This window comes from Diuraphis noxia, unplaced genomic scaffold (genome assembly GCF_037042655.1).
Source record: "Diuraphis noxia isolate RWA-SAM2 unplaced genomic scaffold, SU_Dnox_SAM2 contig0001, whole genome shotgun sequence".
NCBI lineage: Eukaryota > Metazoa > Arthropoda > Insecta > Hemiptera > Aphididae > Diuraphis > Diuraphis noxia.
The window spans coordinates 83,086,729-83,108,702 of NW_028301711.1; the positions used below are offsets into that span (position 1 = coordinate 83,086,729).

General features: G+C 28.3%; 1 pseudogene; it reads left to right on the forward strand.

Annotated features, from left to right (window-relative positions):
• Window positions 1–18,316: 18,316 nt before the first annotated feature.
• LOC149062111 (uncharacterized) lies at window positions 18,317–20,209 on the forward strand (annotated as a pseudogene).
• The last annotated feature ends 1,765 nt before the right edge of the window (window positions 20,210–21,974 follow it).

The window sequence follows — 21,974 nt, forward strand, 5'->3', positions numbered from 1 at the left end:
AGTATAATAGGTGATCAAATATTAATATGAAATAAGTTTTAATGTAATTTAATATGATTAAGTGATTAAGGACATAGATACCATTAAAAGTGTATGGATACAATGAGTTGGAGAATTAGTATATTTTAAATTGTGGGGACATGTATAGATGACCTATAGTAAACATTATACATGTTACCATAAAGATTTATATTTAATTGTGAATGTCATGTTAAGGGATTGTATTTAATAATAATTATTACAATTATTTGTTGACGTTATTTATGTAGGTTATTCTGTTTGACAATCATTCAAGGACAACCACCATATAATAATGAAGAATTTAAAAACGAAACCAGTATATTCTACGAAAATCAAGGCGAAATGAGAATTATAGGGGCACATTGGGAATTAGTCACCTATGTACCTTTAGTTAATTATGATGATAGATATAATCAGTTAAGGAATGAAATTTTGAATATGACAAATCATTGCACAGATAGGTTAAGAGAATTTGAAATATGTTCAAGATTTGATAATATCTTAAAGACCACGTTTTTGGAAATAGCATCACAAAGGGAACAAATGTATGAATCAATTGGGAGAATTGTTAATGATAATACGGATAAGGATTCGGTAGCTACTATTAGGAGACGTCGAGGATTAATAAATATAGTAGGTACTGCAATGAAAACATTATTTGGTGTATGTGATGATGACTGTACCAAAGAGACCAATGAGATAGTAGAAAAAATTGAGACTAGTAATGTGAATATGTTGCATATATTAAAGAATCAAACCACAGTAGTAAAGTCAGCTGTGCAGGGAATAGGAAGTGCATCAAATGAAATTAACAAATTATATATAGAATTGGGTGAGAAACAAAGAACTTTATATGATAAATTAAATGAATTAGCAAATCATACCCATACGATAGAAACACTTGTATTGAGCAATCGCATACATAGTATTTTTACTGCATTGCTTACACAATTTTCATATGAAACAACAACAATAAGTGCAATCATTACAGCCGCAAGAACGGGTGTTCTGCATCCAAGTTTAGTTACCCCTAGGGAATTAGTAAAACAATTAACGCAAATTAAATTAAAATTAAAAACCAAGGATTAATAAAATTAAGACAAGATTGTAGAGCCTATGTTACTGATATAGTATTAAATCCTTCAAGGGAGATAAAATCTAAATATTATATAAATTTTATACCAACATTGGGAATAGGAAGTTTAAAATTAAAAATACCGAAACTTAATTCAATAGAAATACCAAAATATAAACATAAGACAGATTTATTAAGGTTAGATAGTGTTCATGAATTAGCTCATTCTCTTGATGACATAGAACTTATGGTAGATAACGAACTAGAACGCCAAAGAGGTAATCTAAATGAAGATCATCATTATTTAATATATATAATAATAGGGTTATTATTGTTTTCATTAATTCTTATATTGATGTTGTATGTATTGTATCGGTGTAATATGAGTGTAAATAAGGCTTATACTAGAGAAATAAGGAAATCGGTAAAACCACATGAAAAATTTAGTTATGAGGTACAAGAGTTAAAGGGTAATAGTACATTTTATGATAACAATGTCAGGAAGCCAACTACTAGACAACTTAATTTACATGTCCACGATTTACAAGGACCTATAGTGCAAAGTAAATCGTGTGGAGAAGGTGAAGTAAAAATTGAAAAAGAACAAATAACTGATACTCCTGATAGGTTATCTATTACTAATAGTTTTCCATCAATATTAACTAAATAAATAAAAAAAAAAATGAATTACAACAATTTGTTAATACTAGAATTAAGATTAGAATTGGTTGTTTAATGATATATATGTATAAATTTGTAGAAAGAATACACATAAGTTCGTAATAATGGATTTCGAGTTTTCCATGATACATCGAACAAGTATGGTTTTAATATCAGGTGCAATTTCAAACAGTTTAGACCGATATAAGATAAGGATAAGCTTGAAGGTAGACCATTGTATTTACCAGTGAATGAAGAAGTTAGACCAATGAAAAATTCGGAAATACAAGTAGCACAAAAGGAGATCCGTAGGATTTTTAAGTGTAAAACTGAACTAAGGGATGCTTGCTTGGACCAATTGAATAAAAGTCTGAGAGCAGATGTAAACAGTCTAAATGCAGATTATATAAAAAATTATATTTTAAGGGATAATAAAACAAATATATTAGTTGTGTGGAACGGTAGTTCAGATAAGGTTATTTTAAAGAAATTAGGTATCATCGAATTCCTATATTTTAATCAACAATTTGTAATACAGATAGTGAAATCACTGATTTCAAATTAGATACTAAGCAGATATTATTCGAGGTGGATGTAGAAACTTTCGATAAGAAGGGAAGATTACTAAACCTAGAAGAAACTCATGGATTAATATGTTCAAAGAACCATAAATTAACTTATGCTCATGACCCTCGTACAGACGTAATCTTAACTAAATGTATATTTGATTTCATGGTTAGAAAATATAAATATGAAAACCTCATAAGTCACTTTTTGTAAAAAAAAAAAAATTATAATAGTATAAATAAATAAGAATAAACAGATAACATTTAAATAAAATAGTAGGAATCAGTAAATAAATCATAATGGATAGGAACAATCAATTATTGCAGGAACTAAATATAAATTTAGCTATACTAACACACATTAATCCAAACCAAGGAGAATGGTATAATTTTACAACTTGTTTTGATTATCATATAATAACTGCAAATGAATCTATATTAGTACCGTATGAAGATAAAGAAATTTTGGAAATAATAAATTCTATAAAACGATTTTTAGTAGATATGATGCCTATAGAATCTCCACAGTCTTGGATTTTTTTTTATTGTCTCGTCAAGTATTTAAATCTAAAACTTTGTTATTTTTAAAACATAGTGCCTAATTATTATTTCTTTGTTTTGTTTTATATACTTAATGCTATCTTTGTATTTCTTATCGTATTGTAAAATTGTATTTTGTATTATCACATGTCTATCAGTTTTCATATTGTGTCAATTCTTATATTGTATTGTTTTTCTTTCTTTATAAAGGGCTTTGGCCCGTTGATTTTTATATAAATAAATAAATAAATAAATAAATAATAGCAGTTGGAAAATATTAAAGATACATAGGCACTTTTTTTTATAACCGTTTTAATCAAAAATATTATTCATAATTTATGTTTTAGGATCCATTTTGGCGGAAATAACACGTTTGAAAATTCAAATTTTAATTTTAAATCCGGCGACCGAGCTCAGTGAGTTGATATAATAGCAATTAAAAATATTAATAATACATAATAAAAAATCAGTTGGTCAAAAATTTGTTGATTATCTTGGTCCTATATATTACAATTCTATGCCTTTCTCTATAAAGAAGAATGTTAATATTAATTACAAATATTATAACTCTTTCCGGCATGGTGGTTAGTACAGTTGACCACTTAATTTTTCTGCTTATTGCATGGTGGTTAGTGTAGCTAACCACCTAGAAATAATTTTTTCTTATTTTCCCAATTAGTGGTTGATGTTGCTGACCACCATAGCTGGTTAGTTCATATACCAACAGATGGCATGGGATATATCAATATTTATTAATATTGAATATATTTTAGTTATTTTGAATTTTCTAAAAATAGATTAGTCGAATTTAATTTGTGTTGGTTTTCCCAGAATATTCATTATCGTACTATCTGTATTTAATATTATCTTAATTTGCCATTCTTAGAAGCCCGTCTATCAGTCTAATCGACCTAATATTGCTTTACATTTTGTGTAACATCGTCATTTTTGGTGGTCGCCTGCAATAACCACCACGCAGTTAGTGTCTGCATTTATACCGTGTGTTCAATTTTAAAGGTAACAGGAAATATTTCGATCGTGTGACCTTGAATTTGATTCGGGGTTTTTATACTGCATATAGGACTTATAAATACATATTTTTTTAATAAATTCAAATTTTTAATTTTTTTTTATCAGCGCATGCGCAGTAAAATAAAAATTTCTTAAATAGCAACCACTACTTTGGAGACCGGATTTCGATTTCTTTATTTTTTCTGAACAACTTTGATCTTTACAGTTTGTTGATATCTTCAAAATTGCCATTTTTATGACGGGCGGAAGTTTTAAAATAGTTAATTCGTAAATATCGCATTTTTCAACGGTCTATCTTAATTTATAGGTATTTATAGGTATTATTATAACAGTTTATTTTTATTAAAACTACTAAATGATCTACTACTATTATCTTAATTTGTTTTTAATAGTATTAAGATAGACCGTTGAAAAATGCGATATTTACGAATTACTATTTTAAAACTTCCGACCGTCATAAAAATGGCAATTTTGAAGATATCAACAAACTGTAAAGATCAAAGTTGTTCAGAAAAAATAAAGAAATCGAAATCCGGTCTCCAAAGTAGTGGTTGCTATTTAAGAAATTTTTATTTTACTGCGCATGCGCTGATAAAAAAAAATTAAAAATTTGAATTTATTAAAAAAATATGTATTTATAAGTCCTATATGCAGTATAAAAACCCCGAATCAAATTCAAGGTCACACGATCGAAATATTTCCTGTTACCTTTAAAATTGAACACACGGTATAATTTCATTATACACTTTCTAAATTACATTTTTCTTTTATTTATTCATTTTTATTAAAACATTTTCTTTATTTCACTCTTCCGGACTCTGGTAAGTTATTTTACATTTTAGTTTATTATAATTTGTAAATTGCGTGGAGTGTATAGGAACACATATTATTATTTTTTTTAGAAATGTATCGACATACTAGAAGTTTGAGTAAAAGGGAAATTGAAAAATGTTTGATAGTTGAAGATATACCTTCAGGGTCAGATTTAGAGACTTCTGATGAAGATCACGATGATTTAGATAAAGACCCAGATTTTAATTTGCATTCCGACAATGATGAACACAATTCTGACGAAAATGAAATTGATTTCGCTCCTTCTACTTCTTCAAACTTAAATTTCTCTTCACTAATGAAAAGACGTAAATTAAATACAAATGTTGACGAAATAGATCAATTTAGCAATGATACATCAACTATTTCAACTTATTCACAAATACATGTTCCAAATAAATCTGTACTTATACGTCCAATAAACTCTATAGATGAACCAACTTGGTCTACAGAAAATAATTTTATTTTACCAGATATAATGTTTGATGATTCTCAATCAGGTGTTTGTAATGAAATAAAAGAAATGGTTGATATCACTCCTTTGAAAATATTTTTAAAACTTTTTCCGGAAGATTTATTTGAATTAATTGTTTTTCAAACAAACTTATATGCTACTCAGCAAAATAAACCATATAAACCTACTTCTGTTGAAGAAATAAAAATATTTTTCGGAATAAATATGGTTATGGCTATGAAAAAATTACCAAGTTATCGTGATTATTGGTCATCGTCTTCCGATTTGCATGACCATTTTGTTGCTCCTCTAATGCAAATGAATAGATTTGGATGGCTTTTAGGCCATTTACATTTAAATGATAACAGCGTACAACCAAAAAAAGGTGATATCAATTATGACAAATTATTTAAAATTCGACCATTATTGTCTAGATTGTGTCAGACATTTTCTGAGTGTTATTCACCACATAAAAATGTTACTGTAGATGAATTTATGGTTAAATTTAAAGGTAGATCTACGATCAAACAATATATGAGAGATAAACCAATCAAGAGGGGTTTCAAAATTTGGATGCTCTGCGATAGTTCATCGTATAATTTAAAATTTCAAGTTTATACCGGAAAATCTGATGTAATAGGTGCTGAAAAAGGTCTTGGCGCAAGAGTTGTCATGGATATGGTGGAAAATTTACCTGACAAAAATCATACTGTCTTTATGGATAATTTTTTTACAAGTTATAATTTATTTAAAATTTTAAAAGACAATTTAATATATGCCGTTGGAACTGTAAATGCTTTGAGAAAAAATCTACCGAAACTAAAAGATGATAAATTAATTTTACGAGGTCAATATGATTGGAAAATATCCAACACTGGTATTGTGATGTATAAGTGGAAAGATAATAAGTGTGTTCATCTTTTATCATCTTTACACAGTCCTAACGATACTGGAAATGTAAATAGAAAATCTAAAGATGGAACTCAAAAGCTTGTCTCTTGTCCAAAAGTGTTGATAGATTACAATAAAAATATGAACTTCGTGGATAATTTTGATCGTTTGAACAGTGACTATAAACTTGACAGAAAAAGTATGAAATGGTATTTACGATTAATTTTTCATTTTTTTGAATCTGCAGTAACTAACGCATTTATCATACATAAAGAAATTGAAAATATAACAAAATTAAGCAACAAAGATTTTCATAGAAGTATTTATAATGATTTATTGGCTAACAAAATAATAAGCATTGAAAATAAATCTTTACCGTCAACACCAAAAGCTCGACCTTCAGTAATATCATCAAAAAAACCAATTGTTCTGGAAAATGTACGTTATGAATCTTCTGCACACCAACCAATCAGAACAACATCAAGAAGATGTGCGAACTGTAGTACAAAAAAAAAACCGATTCGTTCAATTTGGACATGTTCTGTTTGCAAAGTAAATCTATGTATGAGAAAAGATTCAAATTGTTTTCAAGATTTTCATAAAACAAAAAAATAAGATTGCAAAATATATAAATGTATTTCCAAATTTTATTTTTAGAAGGTAAAAATATATTTATATTTTTAAAGGTTTTAATTTTCTTTTAGGTATTTTTAATTTGTTATTATTTAAAAAAAGACAAACGATATTTTTATAATTATATAGTTTGAATATTATAATTTGATAATTAAAGTTGATTTACTGATTTTATTTTATATGCAGTAATTGAAAAAGCATTCAATAAAACTTTATTGTACTGGAAAAATAAGTTATTATATGCATGGTGGTTAGCATAGCAAACCACCTTAAAATTGTTAATTTCAAGGTTAAAAATTAAATAAAAAATGTTTTATTGCTATATTTATTTGTTTGGTAAGCATATATTATATTAAATGTTGAGAAGAAAAAAAAATTAAAAAAAAAAAAATTGCCGTGCATCTAAGGTACCATTTTCATTTTCCGCCCTGTGCTGGAAAGATATAACGCTAAAAAATTAATTAATGATTGGCTACTTGTATTTTTAAATGTAACTTAGGTTAACCTTATTGTATTATATTTTATTTATTTCTTTTTGTATTGTATAATTACGCAATAATAGTGTTTTAGTTTTTAAGCATAATATATATAAATTTATAACTCTCAAATATACAATTAATGTAAAACTGTATATTATATGAATTAAAACAAAATTTGAATAATAATGACTTTTTTTTATAACCGTTTTAATCAAAAATAATATTTATAAATCTGGTTCTAGGATCCATTTTGGCACGAATAATAAATTTAAAAATTCATCTTTAAAATTTGAATCCGGAGACCGATCTTCAACACAAAAAAATAATACGCAAAAGAAAGTATGTATCTTTAATAACTTATGTCAATTTAATCAACTTTTTAAGGCAGCCGTTTGGAAGTTTGAAAATTCTGATATATTTTACCTTAAAATAAATCATAATCTCATTAATTTGTATGTGTCGCATTTTGTCAATCTATAAAATATAATTATTTCAAATCAATAAATCATTAAAAAGTAACTTACAGTTTGTACCTATTGCATGACAAATTTCAGGGAGAGTGCCAGCTATGCGACCAACAACTTTTCAGTTCAGCCGGCGAGTGTGAATTAATTATGCTCGTCGATCATATTTATTAAATAATGAATTTGTTCTAGAATATTCGATAGACTTCCTACTATGTCACACGATATCTACGGATATCCTCATATAAGTAAAAATACCACATAGATAATTATAATAATAAAATGTTTGTTTGTTTGACCTACATATTATTTCTACATAAATTTATTTTAAATATTATTACTATAATGTATATTATTCGTAATATAACATATAATCTACGCAAAAATATATAAATATATTTGTCAAAAACATATATATTTGTATTAGTATATTGGGTCTTGAAAATAATATAAAATGATTTTTTGAACAATCGTATTCTATAACACGATCCCATGGATGATAATCTATGTATTATCAATTTTTTTAAATACAAACTCAATTTTCGAATGTTTGCATTTCGTTAATGTAATTAACCCGAATTATTGTCTTTATTCTATAAACGAAAAATTAAAGACGTGCTGGTTTATAAAACAACTAATAACGATTTCGAATTATTGCCACTTTCCTATAAAACGGAAAAGATAAAGGCGTGCTGGAGTGTTACTCAATATATCTGCTCTATAAACGAGTATCTGTATATGTTAAGGAGTAAACGTTATTAAGAATATTTTACTTGCGGAATGTGGGCATTCAAAAATATTATGTATTAAATGCATTAGTTATTTTATAAGATTATGTTTTCAAGTTTCCCATCTCTTGAAATTAATTAATTATTACACATATATTACTATTATACACATGTTCAATTGCAGATATTAGATTCTTTAAAATAAATTATTGGATTGTTCTAAAAATAATTTTATGATCGTTAAAATTAAGTCAACATTATTAAATTAAATCACAATAATTTTTCAAATGTAATCAAATGCGGAATATGACATTTGTCAATATCCTATAATTGTTATCCAAATTAAGATTTTGAACATCTTTTTTTGATAATTTAGAGAGTCTATCGGGTAGGGCTAGCTTAAATTCATTATCTACAATAACAGTTAATTTTTCACCATATTTAGTTTTGATAAATTCGAGGGAAGATGTGTGGTATTTTTTTCTGATTTAACTTGCTAAATTTTACAAATTTTAGACTATTAATATAACGAATACTCTCGTTTTTAATTAAGTGTTTTTGAGAATATTTTCAACGAATATATAAATTAATTCAGAATAATAATTATATAATGACATTGAGCGGCACATGGACATTTAAATTCGTCTTGAATTCTTAAATATTATAATACATACATTTTACTAATTGTGTAAAAAGTTTATTTTTCAGCTATTCCAAACTTGAGCAGAATCCGGCATCCATGAACAGATAACATCTGCAATACAACTCTATAGATTTATTATGAATATGTTATATTATTTGGGCTAAACATACTCAAGATTATTTGTCTTAAAATATTTTATTTTTTAAATTTTGCGATAGTACCTATATCTTAAGGAATGCTAATCAAATACTAAGTTACCAAATTTAAATCAAGTTTTAATAATGCGACATTATTAGAATTATAAAATTTTAAAATGATAATATTTAAATTATAAGAGATATTTCAAGCTTCATAGCATCAAAAACTTCACCACAATGTCTTATGGAATCGTCTTCAATTTGTCTATCTAAAACAGCTAGATGAGCATTAATATTTTTTATTTTCGTCATATAATATTCTTTTTTGAAATCTGGTAAATCTGTAATTTTATTATAAATATAATCTTCCAAAGGCTTGTAGGTTGAATTTGAATATTGTACGGGATTTTGAAAATAAAATAACTTTTTTGAAAAATCGTATAGTATAGTTCGATCCCAGGGATGATAATCTTTATATAATTTAAGAATATCTTTATTTTTGAAATCCATATCTATTTCATTTTCTATAATATTTTCCAATTACAAACTCAATTTATTTTTTATTTTTTTATTTTTAAATTATAATCCAAAATTGCATATTCTCTTGATTGTTTATATTCATTTTAATCATTTAAAATAATATTCACAATTTCTCCGTTCTTAACAATGATGTTTTTACCCGGAATAATTTTTAAATTCAAATCGTCTGAAAACTGTTTACTTTTTTGATGGGATATTATATAATTTTCCAACATTAAGGATGTAATATTATTTCTTTTTTTATCTTTCAACGATGAATGTGTACATTTAGGTTGGATTTGTTGTTTTATATATTTTAAAAACTCATCAACACCTGATTCCTTAATAGAATCTTTATACATTTCCATTTCATTTTGACTTAGTTCACCGTATATTAATTTCTCTATAAATCTATATAAATCTATGTCTCTTAATCTGTTAATTTTTTCCAAACATTTTAAAAATTCTATATTTTTTATTTTTAAACATTCCATCTTTTCATTTTATTAATTTTATAAATTCTCTAAACTCAAATAGTTATATTTAATAAAATAAAATAAAATATAGAATATTAATTTAAACATTATACTTTTCGCTATCTAATTCATTTATTAATTCTAAAAATGCTTTCTCTGAATAATCCAATAATATTATTTTATTTGATCGAAAAGTTATAATATCAGAACAATTTCTTTTAACAAAATCCTTAAGTCTATTAACTAAATCTATGGGATTAGGATTTTCTTTGAATCTATAATTATATCAAATTCTGTCTTATATAAATTCTTTCTAGTTTTTGTATATTTTTCCTGTCCTCTTACAAACATGTATTCGTTTGAAGAATTTTTATTTTTAAATAAAATATAGTAGTGTTTTAGTTCTTTATCATTTGGATCAACATTTCGATCAGGTAAGGTTTTGACCAGTTTGTTGTTTATGTCATCCAATCTAATATTTGTTTCTTCATGATTTTTTTCCAATTACTCTAGTTTTTTGATAACAATTTGCATATCGTTACGTAATGAATTATTTTCGGATTTAATATTTTGGATTATTTGTTTTCTAATATTTGGTATCAATACATCCTGTACGAAGTCCTGAAATGGTTCTGCATTCGGTTTGTTTGATCGCATTACAAGCCTATATAAACCCGCTTCTGAAATAAATATTTCTTTGTCTTTATTTGTTTTTTTAGTAGGAAATGAGGGATGGGTGGGTCCAATACAGCCAGCCCTTTCTTTCTTATATTTATCAGGAATATTATTTCTTATAAAATCTTTTAATGTATTTTTATTGTCACTATAACCTAAAATATTCAATAAATCTTTAGCTTCAAACCAAGGCTTATCTACAGTTCCTATTACTTCTATATCATTATTATCATATGAAAATATAGCATTAAAATCACTTAGAAAACCTTCAACCAAACTACTTCTCAAAGGAACATCTATTTCGTTTTGTAAATTATTAATTATTGAACTCATTACAGATTCATTGATATATAAAATAAATAAAAAACAAATCAATTTCTTTATTTAGTATCTAGCAATTTGGAATATAACACCTAATAATGTAATATATTTTAAGGAACATGTTAATGAATAATATTATTTATCACTAATATATTTTACAAGCAATGTTCAAGTTTTCCAACAATCCTGATTTTGGAGATGTTAAGGTCAACTGGCAACATTTATAGCATTTTTTTCTACAACTCAAACAATTTCCAACAACTCAACCTATAAAAACTATGGCATTAGTTCAACAACTCAACAGGAATCGACATCTCTATGGAACATTTAAAAACTGTATAACTAAAATTGTGTATAAGTAATGTTTTAAAATTGTATAACTTTTAAAATCCTTAAGCAAAATTGTGTATAAGTAATGTTTTAGAAATTGTATAACTTTTAAAACCCTTAAGCAAAATTGTGTGTAAGTAATGTTTTAAAAATTGTATAACTTTTAAAGTCCTTAAGCATAATTGTGTATAATAATATTGTTTAAGGTAGTCGAAACTAGAATGTTGAAAGTATGGCTCGACTTTTTTCTTACCTATCAGAAATCTATGGCATTAGTTCAACAGCTCAACAGAAATATTTAAAAAATTGTATAACTCTTAAATCCTAAAGCAAAATTGTATGAAAATAATATTATATATGGTAGTCGAGACTGGGGTAGGGAATATGTTAGATTTATTTTGCATTTGTATTTCATTTCTATTTTTGACGCTCAACTTATTCGGGTGAGAATGATAGTTTTATTTTGCATTTGTATTTCAATTTATTTTTTTCGATTTCATTTCGTTATTTCATTTCTGATGTTATTCTGAACTTATATCAATTATTTAATTTATGATATTTTACTGAAGGAATATTAGTTATGATATTTCTGATGTTATTAACATATTACTAAATTTTTGGGTGGAATATTGCAATTCAATTTTTAATTATTAATTTCATAAGTTTTGTGAAAAATATTTTTGGGGAAATATTGCATTTCAATTTTTAATGATTAATAAGTAGTATTATGAAACACTTGATATTTTGCAGAAACAAAATCTCTATGGAATATTTTAAAAACTGTATAACTTTTAAAATCCTAAGGCAAAATTGTGTATAAAAAATATTGTTTAGGGTAGTTGAAACTAGGTAGTTGAAAGTATGGCTCGACTTTTTTCGTATTACAAGGTATAACAATGACAAGTTTCAAAACTATGATGATCCTCCTATATGTGGACATTTATGTTTAGAATTTATTGACAATTATAAAAAATGTATTTAAATATGATATATTAAGATATTTTTAATAGAAATATTTCTATTAAAAAAATGATGATTATTAAAATGTTACACATACTTAAAATAATTGTATTTCACGTTCTTTGATTTGATTTTCTAACAGTTTAAAAAATGCACAATCGTTATATTTTCCATTTCTATTATTTATATCACATTTCAATTTTAATTATTAATATCATAAGTTTTGCGAAAAATATTTTAATAATTATTGCATTTCAATTGTCTGATCTTTTTGCACATTGTTTTCTTTTTAGTTCATTCCTATTTTTTGACGCTCACCTTATTCGGGTGAGCGTTATGGGCATTTATGATATTTTTATGTAATTGAATGATAGTTTTATTTTGCATTTGTGTTTCAATTTATTTATTTTCAAAATTGTTCGATTTCATTTCGTTATTTCATTTCTGATGTTATTCTGAACTTATATAAATTATTTAATTTATGATATTTTATTGAAGGAATATTAGTTATGATATTTCTGATGTTATTAACATATTACTAAATTTTTTTGGGGAATATTGCAATTCAATTTTCAATTATTAATATCATAAGGCCTATGAAAAATATTTTGCGATTGTATATTGCATTTCAATTGTCTGATCTTTTTGCACATTGTTTTCTTTGTGATCTTTTACTGATAAAATAAAAGTGCGCCAGGAATGGTACATCTATACTACTTATAAGTAATGAATTATATTACATCATAAATGTATAATAATATACATAAAAATATTATTTTTTTAAATATATTATAAAAAGCTACATAATTTAGACTTCGAATAGAAAAAATATACATTATTATATAATTATATAGGTAATTATAAATATTTAATAATTTATTTTAAAAACATAATTTAGACTTTGAATTTATTCATTTATGTATAATAATTTGAATTTGCTTTATAATAATGTTTTGAAAAAACATCGTATTCGTTCTTCACCAAAATGCCATAATTATACCATAAATTCCTGTTGCTACTGATATCGTCAGAGCAGTTCTTCTTATCATTATATCATATTGATCCCAGATATTCTAAACATTAATATTTTATAAATTATTAAATACCAACTACATATTATTAACTATTAATAACCTGTGATAATTTAAATATAATTCATTCTGTTTTTGAAAAACTTGACAACGACGAAGCATAATAAAAATTGAATTTAATTTGAAAATATTCGGAAACACATAATAATACTAATACAGTGAAATTATAAAGGTACAAACTGTAAGTTACTTTTTAATGATTTATTGATTTGAAATAATTATATTTTATAGATTGACAAAATGCGACACATACAAATAGTTATGGTGTAGCAAGTACACCAGACGTTCAAAGCGGCAAGAAAGGCGTTGAAGATAGCGATTCGACGAAGCAAAGAGGCGAGCTGGAGAAGCCTATGCGACCAGGTAGAGACTGACCCATGGGGTTTACCATACAAGTTGGTGACAAAAAAACTGGTTGGTAGAAGGCCGATCCCAGGGCTCAGTGTACCAGGAAAGGTGGACTCCATCGTCGACGGACTCTTCCCCAAAGACGATATAAGTGAATGGCCACCATGGGAGGAACAACACGTTTTTCCCGAAGTCACGACTGACGAGGTTAGGGAATTGAGCCAGACGATTCCCCTCGGAAAAGCCCCTGGCCCGGACGGGGTGCCAGACATGGTGATCAAGGCACTAGCTGCTAGGAAACCGGAGATGTTGAGGGATGTGTTTAATTGTTGTCTGACAGAAGGCGTTTTCCCACCCAAATGGAAAGTGGCGAAATTGGTTTTACTAAGAAAAGGGGACAAGCCACTGGAAAACCCGTCTTCCTACAGGCCTATATGCTCAACACCGTGGGAAAATTGTTTGAGAGAATCATAAAAAGGCGAATGGAGAAACACCTCGAAGGGAATGATGATCTGAACGAGCGGCAATTCGGCTTCAGGAAGGGTCGATCCACGTTGGACGCCGTCGGAAAGGTTATGAGTGTTGTCGAAGCAGCCAGATCTGGGCCATTGCGCAAAAGAGAGGTCTGCGTGGTCGTGGCTCTGGATGTGGCGAATGCATTTAACACCGCAAAATGGAAGAAGATCTAGGAGTCGATGCATGACAAACGCATGCCTCGCTCCCTCATATCCGCGATCCAGAGCTACCTCAAAGACAGAATGATCGAGTACGAGGGTGGAACACGAATCACTACCTGCGGCGTTCCACAAGGATCCGTGCTCGGACCACTCCTGTGGAACTTAATGTACGATGACCTACTCCGAGTGGACACCGGAGGGAACGTGAAAGGCAAGTCTTCGACAACTATGGTCGCCTTCGCGGATGATGTTGCGGTGGTGGCGACGGGACTCACCTCAGGCGTTCTAGAACAGGTGACAAATGAAGCGCTGGAGAAGGTGGCGGAATGGATGGAAAGAGCAGGCCTCACCCTTTCAGTGGCTAAGACGGAAGCGGTCATGCTGACCACCAAGAGGGGCTACGACAGGCCAAACCTAGTACTACGAGGAGAACGAGTGGAAATAAAGGACCAGATCAAATACCTAGGTCTGGAACTTCACAGAGTGTTAGGGTTTAAAGCACACTTGCAGGTGGCAGCGAGGAAGGCGCAGACTACGGCCCTAGCGTTATCAAGATTAATGCCTAACCTAGGCGGCGCTGGACCAAAGAAGAGGAGGTTACTTGCCACGGTGGTCGAGAGTAAACTCCTGTATGGGTCACCTATATGGGCGAGCGCTCTCAAGCACCAGAGGAACGTCGACATAATCTTGAGGCCCCAGAGAGTTCTGGCACTTCGAGCTGCAAAGTCATACAGGACAGTCTCTACGGCAGCAGCAATGGTCATAGCGAGTATATATCCGGCACATCTATTGGCGTCGGAGAGACAAGAACGGTACATTCGCAGAGGAGAGAAGGACAAAGCAGCGGTGGGCAAAGAAGTACGTGAGACCACAATGAGGAAATGGCAGAAGGAATGGGATACGACTGAAAAAGGCAGATGGACCAGGAGGCTAATTGCAGACCTAAAAGCCTGGACGGAACGGAAACATAGGACCGTAGATTTCCACATGTCACAATTCCTGTCAGGACATGGATGCATCAGGTTCTACCTAAAAAGGTTCAGGAAAATCGACGAACAGTCTTGTCTCGATTGTGGGGAACCTGTCGACGATGCGGAACACGTGTTGTTCCGGTGTGGCAGGTGGTGGAGAGAGCGGCGAGCACTGGAAGTGGTGCATAACAACGATCTACAACCGGAGACGCTGGTTAGTTGCATGTTGCAAAATAGAACGAAGTGGGACGCGGTGAAGGAATTCACGAGAAACATCCAATCGGCGAGAGAAACTGAAGAACGAGAAAGACAAGCTGAAGAGCGAATAATTGTTAGTTAAGCTAATTTTTATTGTGCGCTGAAAGCGGAAGTTAGAGGGATAGAGCCCTCTTAGCATTGTAACGAGCTGTGACTTTATCTATATTTACTTATGAGTCCCTGGTAGTAATATCATAATAATAATGCTGGAGAGCAGCGGCGTAGTGCTAATAATAGTAATAATACATATGACACTATATATCTCACTACTCATATAAATATTCTTTTAAGTAGATCACGCAGGAATTGTGTGTTTTATGGAGATCGTGTTACAATGTTTTATATAAGGAACATCCGGTTAAGTGTCGCGTGTAGCCACAAGCCACAGTCACACGCACCATATATGACCATGAGAGTTACGTAACATAGATATGACCACTGGAGTAGGGACTAGGGATTTCTCTAGAAGAGGAGCTCGTAGACCGTACGATAGTCAGACGAACTTACCAACAACTAGCGACTGGAAGCTGAACACACTAGAAGTCACATCTCGTTATTACCATTAAATAAATTAATTGAACTTAGTCAATTTTTTCAATATTATTAATTATTGGACTTGTAATAAATAAAATATTATTCAAAAAAACATCAAGTGTTGATTATTCCATTCAACTTCTTGACAATCCTAGAAGGGCTCGTTACAATTTCGCGCTGTGGACAGGGTTGTTTCAAGAGGAAAAAAGAAGAATACTTAGAATATTTTTGAAATTATTTTCGAAAATTTTTCTTCTTTCTACTTCTAACGGAGGTAATTCATATCCGATCACTGTGAGAAGACAGGCCATCTTCCCACGACTCCGTGAAAACGAAAACCCAGCAGTAGCAGTCAAGGAAAATCAAGGAATAAGGATGGCATCATCATCATCATCCGTCAATTCAGCCGCTTTGGTGTGAGTATTAGAATAAAGTTGTGAAAATTAGTTTGTTCGTCTCCTATGGTATTATTGACCATAGTATAGTTTAATTAAGGAATAAGATTGGGGAATAAATAATAATATTAGTTAAAAATATAATAACAGAAAAACAATTATAATAATAATTTATTAAATTAAAAATTTTTTTTTAAACGTTTTATTGAAATAAAATAAAATTCTAAATTACGCAAATTTAATTTAAATTTCTACGCTAAATTTTTTTTTAAGTATACTTTTAATACTTTAAATAATTTAAATATTTTAATAATTAAATTAAATTTAACATAATATAAGGAATTAAATAAATAATAAAATAATAAAGAAAAGTCAAATTAAAATAAATATAGTAATTAAATTAAATTAAATATTTAAAACAAGTTTAAATATAACGAAATAATTAATGAAATAATTTTAAAACTAATAAAATATAGTTCAACAAATTGTAAAATTTATAAATATAAGAAATTATAAAGAATATAAAGAATAATATAAATAATATAAAGAATTTTAATTCGTTTGCGTATTTATTTTTATTTAAAAAAAAATAATAAATTTTTATAGTGTACACTGTACACTAAAACATGAAAAAAAAATAAAAATTATTTTTATTTATTTCCCTAGTTAACAATTGTTGTAACATCGAATTGAGAATTTATAATTGAGAGAATTTAATAATAAAGAATATTGTGAAATTGAGAATTATTGTGAAGAATTTATATTTCTTAAAGGCAGAGAAGTCCTTATATTTTATTTTGAGTAAAAGAGAATTATTATTGAGAATTTATTGAGAATTAATTAATTATTGTAGGCCGTGAAGTAAGTCCTTGTATTTTGTGAATTTATTTGAAGACAGTTGAAGTCTGTATTTTTAAAGGCCGTGAAGTAAGTCCTTATACTTTGTGAATTTATTTGAAGACAGTTGAAGTCTGTATTTTTGATTTTTATAGGCCGAGTAGTAAGTCTTAATATTTTGTGAATTTATATATTGAAGTTATATAGGCTGTGAAGTAAGTCCTGATATTTGAGAATTTTTTTTTAGACAATTGAAGTCTGTGTTTGAATTTATTATTGTAGGCCGTGAAGTAAGTCCTGTTATTTTGTGATTTTTTTTTGAAGATAAATGAAGTATATTGTGAATTGTTTAATTGGAATTAATTTTATAAGGCCGGAATAAGTCCTTTTTGTAGAAATTTTGTGTATTATAGAGATTTAAATGAATTAAAGAGAATAATAATAATAAGGCCGTAATAAGTCCTTAAGTAAAAAAAATTTATAATTGTGAGAGATAATAAAAAAAAAAAATTAATTATATATAAAATAAATAATAACGAATATTGTTATGTGTAGGAATTTATGAGTTTAATAATTTTGAGTTGAATAAAAATTATATATAATTAAATATTATTTAATATAATTAGTAAAAATAAATAAATAGGAAATAGAATTAATAATTAATTTGAAGCGAATAAATAATAAATTATAATTGATAGTAAGTTGAAAAATTCGAGTAATTAAATTATTTACGTATTAGAAGTATTAATTGAATGTGATAAGAAAGATTAATGAATAAAGAAAATAATACATTAGAAGTTAAGGAAACAGATAGTAAAAATGTATTAACGGAAGAATTACAGGAAATTAAGGAACTTGTAAAAACTGAACCCACTAACGTTACAATTGATAATAAAAACGTAGTAGATATTAAAGATAATAAAAATAACGATAAAGTAAAAATAGTTGAAAGTGAAATATTAATTGATTTAAGTACAGAAGAAGGTTATCAATATTCAGTAGATTTAGATAGGGAAAAATATTTGAAGTCATTAAGGGAAAAAGATTTATTAAATACAAGTATAAGACCAATTTTAGTTAACGAGATAGAGTTACGACAAATAGGAACACGTACCAAGAAAGGGTTAATACATACTCAATTAGAACCAACTAAACGTAATACAAGGAAGGTTAATAAAATGGCTACAGTTACTAAAGTTTCTTTAGACAAGGTTACAGGTATGATACCCACATGTACAGGTGAGCGCGATGTACATCAATTTATAAGAGCTTGCGATTTAGCATGTTCAATGGTAGACAAGGAGGAATTATCGATACTTACTAAATTTATAAATACGAAATTATTTGATAAAGCATTAGAAGTGTGTAGATATAGGGACGTATCAGAGTGGGAAGGAATAAAATTAATTTTGTTAGACGCTTTTGAACCACAGAGAACAGCATCATCTTTACAGGTAGCGTTAAATTCGGTAAGAATGAGAAATAATGAGGACGTTAGTTCTTATGCACATAGGGTAGAACAATTATATTTTAATTTATGTGTAGTTAGTACAAAAGACAAAACGCCTGAGCAATCTACCGTAATAACTGACCAATTAAAGGAACAAACATTAGTAGTATTTTTAAAAGGTCTAATTCCAAGTTTAAGAACGATAGTAAAATCACGTAATCCTCCTACACTTGAATCTGCTATGCAGTTAGCTAAAGAGGAAGAATCCTAACTTACATCCGATTATGACGCGTATCAGTATTATGGGAACAATAACGCGCGAAATGGAAGTGATAATGGTGGAAATAATAGGCGAAATAACAATAATTTTGAAACAGTTAATAATAGGTACGGACATAATAATAACAGACATTTTAACACTAATAATTATCCGCGACAATCTTATAATCAAAGACCGAACAACAATTTTATTAGACCACAATTTAATCAAAACCAAAATTTTAATAGACTAAACAATAATCAGAATCGAAATAATTTTAATAATAATAATAGATTCCCACCACGTAATAATAACTATAATCGCAATAATAATAATTATCCAAATAATAACGTATTGAGTAATATAAAGTGGTACCAATGCGGAGTAAACCTTTACGCACGGGATTGTATGCAAGCGCGAGGTATAAATAATACGCGTAATCCGAATGCACATAATAATTTTACGCGACCAGCAATAAATCATAATACTGGAGTTGTAAAATGTACATATTGTAATATAGTAGGTCATGATATATCGAGATGTTATAAGAAACTAAATTCGGAACAAACTAATAATTTTTCGGGAAACTTAAATCGATCGAACGAGGCAAGTGGCGCTCGCCCGATAAATTTAATAGCCGCTGTCGAGGAACAAGATGCTTATACTTTGTAACTGTTATAAATGATAATCATGTGTCATGCCAAAGTGTTAATATAAAGAAGGAATTTATAGATTTACTTTTAGATACTGGAAGTGATGTTAATTTAATAAAATTTAGTACTTTGATACAAGATACACTAGTACATGAAAATAAAAAAATATATTTAAAAGGAATTAATGACAAAATTGTACCAACAGTAGGTTTAGTAAAAATAATTTTAAGATTTGATGATATTAATATAGAAACTGAGTTTCAAGTAGTTTATGATTCGTTTCCAATACCTAAGGATGGTATTTTAGGACAAAAATTTTTAATAGAAAATAAGGCAATTATAGATATAGCTAAAAATTCGTTAGTTATAGATAATGATAGTAATGATAGTTTAATTAATGAAATAAATAAAAATGAAATGAAATTTGTATTAAAACCACGAACGGAAACCGTTGTGGCAGTGCCTATCGCAGACCCAGCTATGGAAAATAAAAATATTATAATACACAAACAGGAACTGATAAAAGATGTATATTGTGCGAATATAATAGGGACCGTGGAAACAGGAAGGGTCATGGTTAGTTTATTAAATGTGTCCGAACTTTCACAAGAAATAGATACGAATATTATGAATAAAATATTGTATGAAACCGCAAACAATTATAACGTACATTACCCCGGCCCCCCCCATTTTTTATTTTGCAATTTTTTTTGCACAAATAATTAGTACTCAATTCCTGCTAATTCCTGACCACATTTTTACAATTCCTGCTCCACCGGTTTTCCCGGAAAATAGGATTTTATACGGGTGGGGCTGGGATAACGTTACTCCGGCCCCACCCACCCTTAAAATTTAACTTTTTGCAATTTTTTTTGCACAAATAATTAGTACTCAATTCCTGCTAATTCCTGACCACATTTTTACAATTCCTGCTCCACCGGTTTTCCCGGAAAATAGGATTTTATACGGGTGGGGCTGGGATAACGTTACTCCGGCCCCACCCACCCTTAAAATTTAACTTTTTGCAATTTTTTTTGCACAAATAATTAGTACTCAATTCCTGCTAATTCCTGACCACATTTTTACAATTCCTGCTCCACCGGTTTTCCCGGAAAATAGGATTTTGCTTGAATATTTTATATAGGTTTTTAATTTTTGTTGATATTCAAAAAAAGTTAAAAAAAAATGTGTATTAACTTTTAACTTAACTGAATTAACCAACAATTTTATTAACTTTTAACTTTTAACTTTTTCTTATTGATGCATATTAACTTAACTTAACTGAGTTAAAAAAAATCATTAACTTGCCCAGCCTTGCTGTTTATATAATAAAAAATAAATAAATAAATAGCGGTTAGCACCAGAAATTGTAATAAACGCTGTTTTACAATTTAAAGAAAGAATTGTACAAATTGGCGAAAACGGTGAAAAAAGTAAGTAAATTATTGAGAATATTATATTACATTAAAAAACAATATAATATAAGTACTTAATCTATTTTAATGACGTAGCAATTGATTTATAAACCAGAATATTTTAAAATTAACATTGCTTACTAAAGGTTTCATTTCTATTGTGCTAAGAACAACAGTTGTTGTTAGTTTTTACTACTAAAATTAAATTATTCGAATTTAAATTCGTCTTTATCAGGGATAGACAACTCCTTGCTATTATAGGGTCAATTTTCGTAAGTGGAAATTTAACGAGCCAGAGAATGTATAGAAAGCAAAAAAAAGGTTCAATAAAATGTAAAATTGGCATTTTTTTAGAATATTTAGCATAGTTATAGTACGTAACGAAATATACGATTAAACTGATAACCATTATTAGCTATGTTAACTATGCCCATTTAAATATGTAATCAATTATAATTATATTTATAACATAAATATAATAATAATAAAATAAAATACAGAAAAATCCTATTTTTTTTATAAAGTAATTTGATATTATTCATATTATATTGATTAAAATATTAAATTGTATTTAATCAATGCATATTATAATGATGTCGAAGATAATGGGTGTTAGCTGACAGCGTATATAATCGTATCTCACATTAAGTG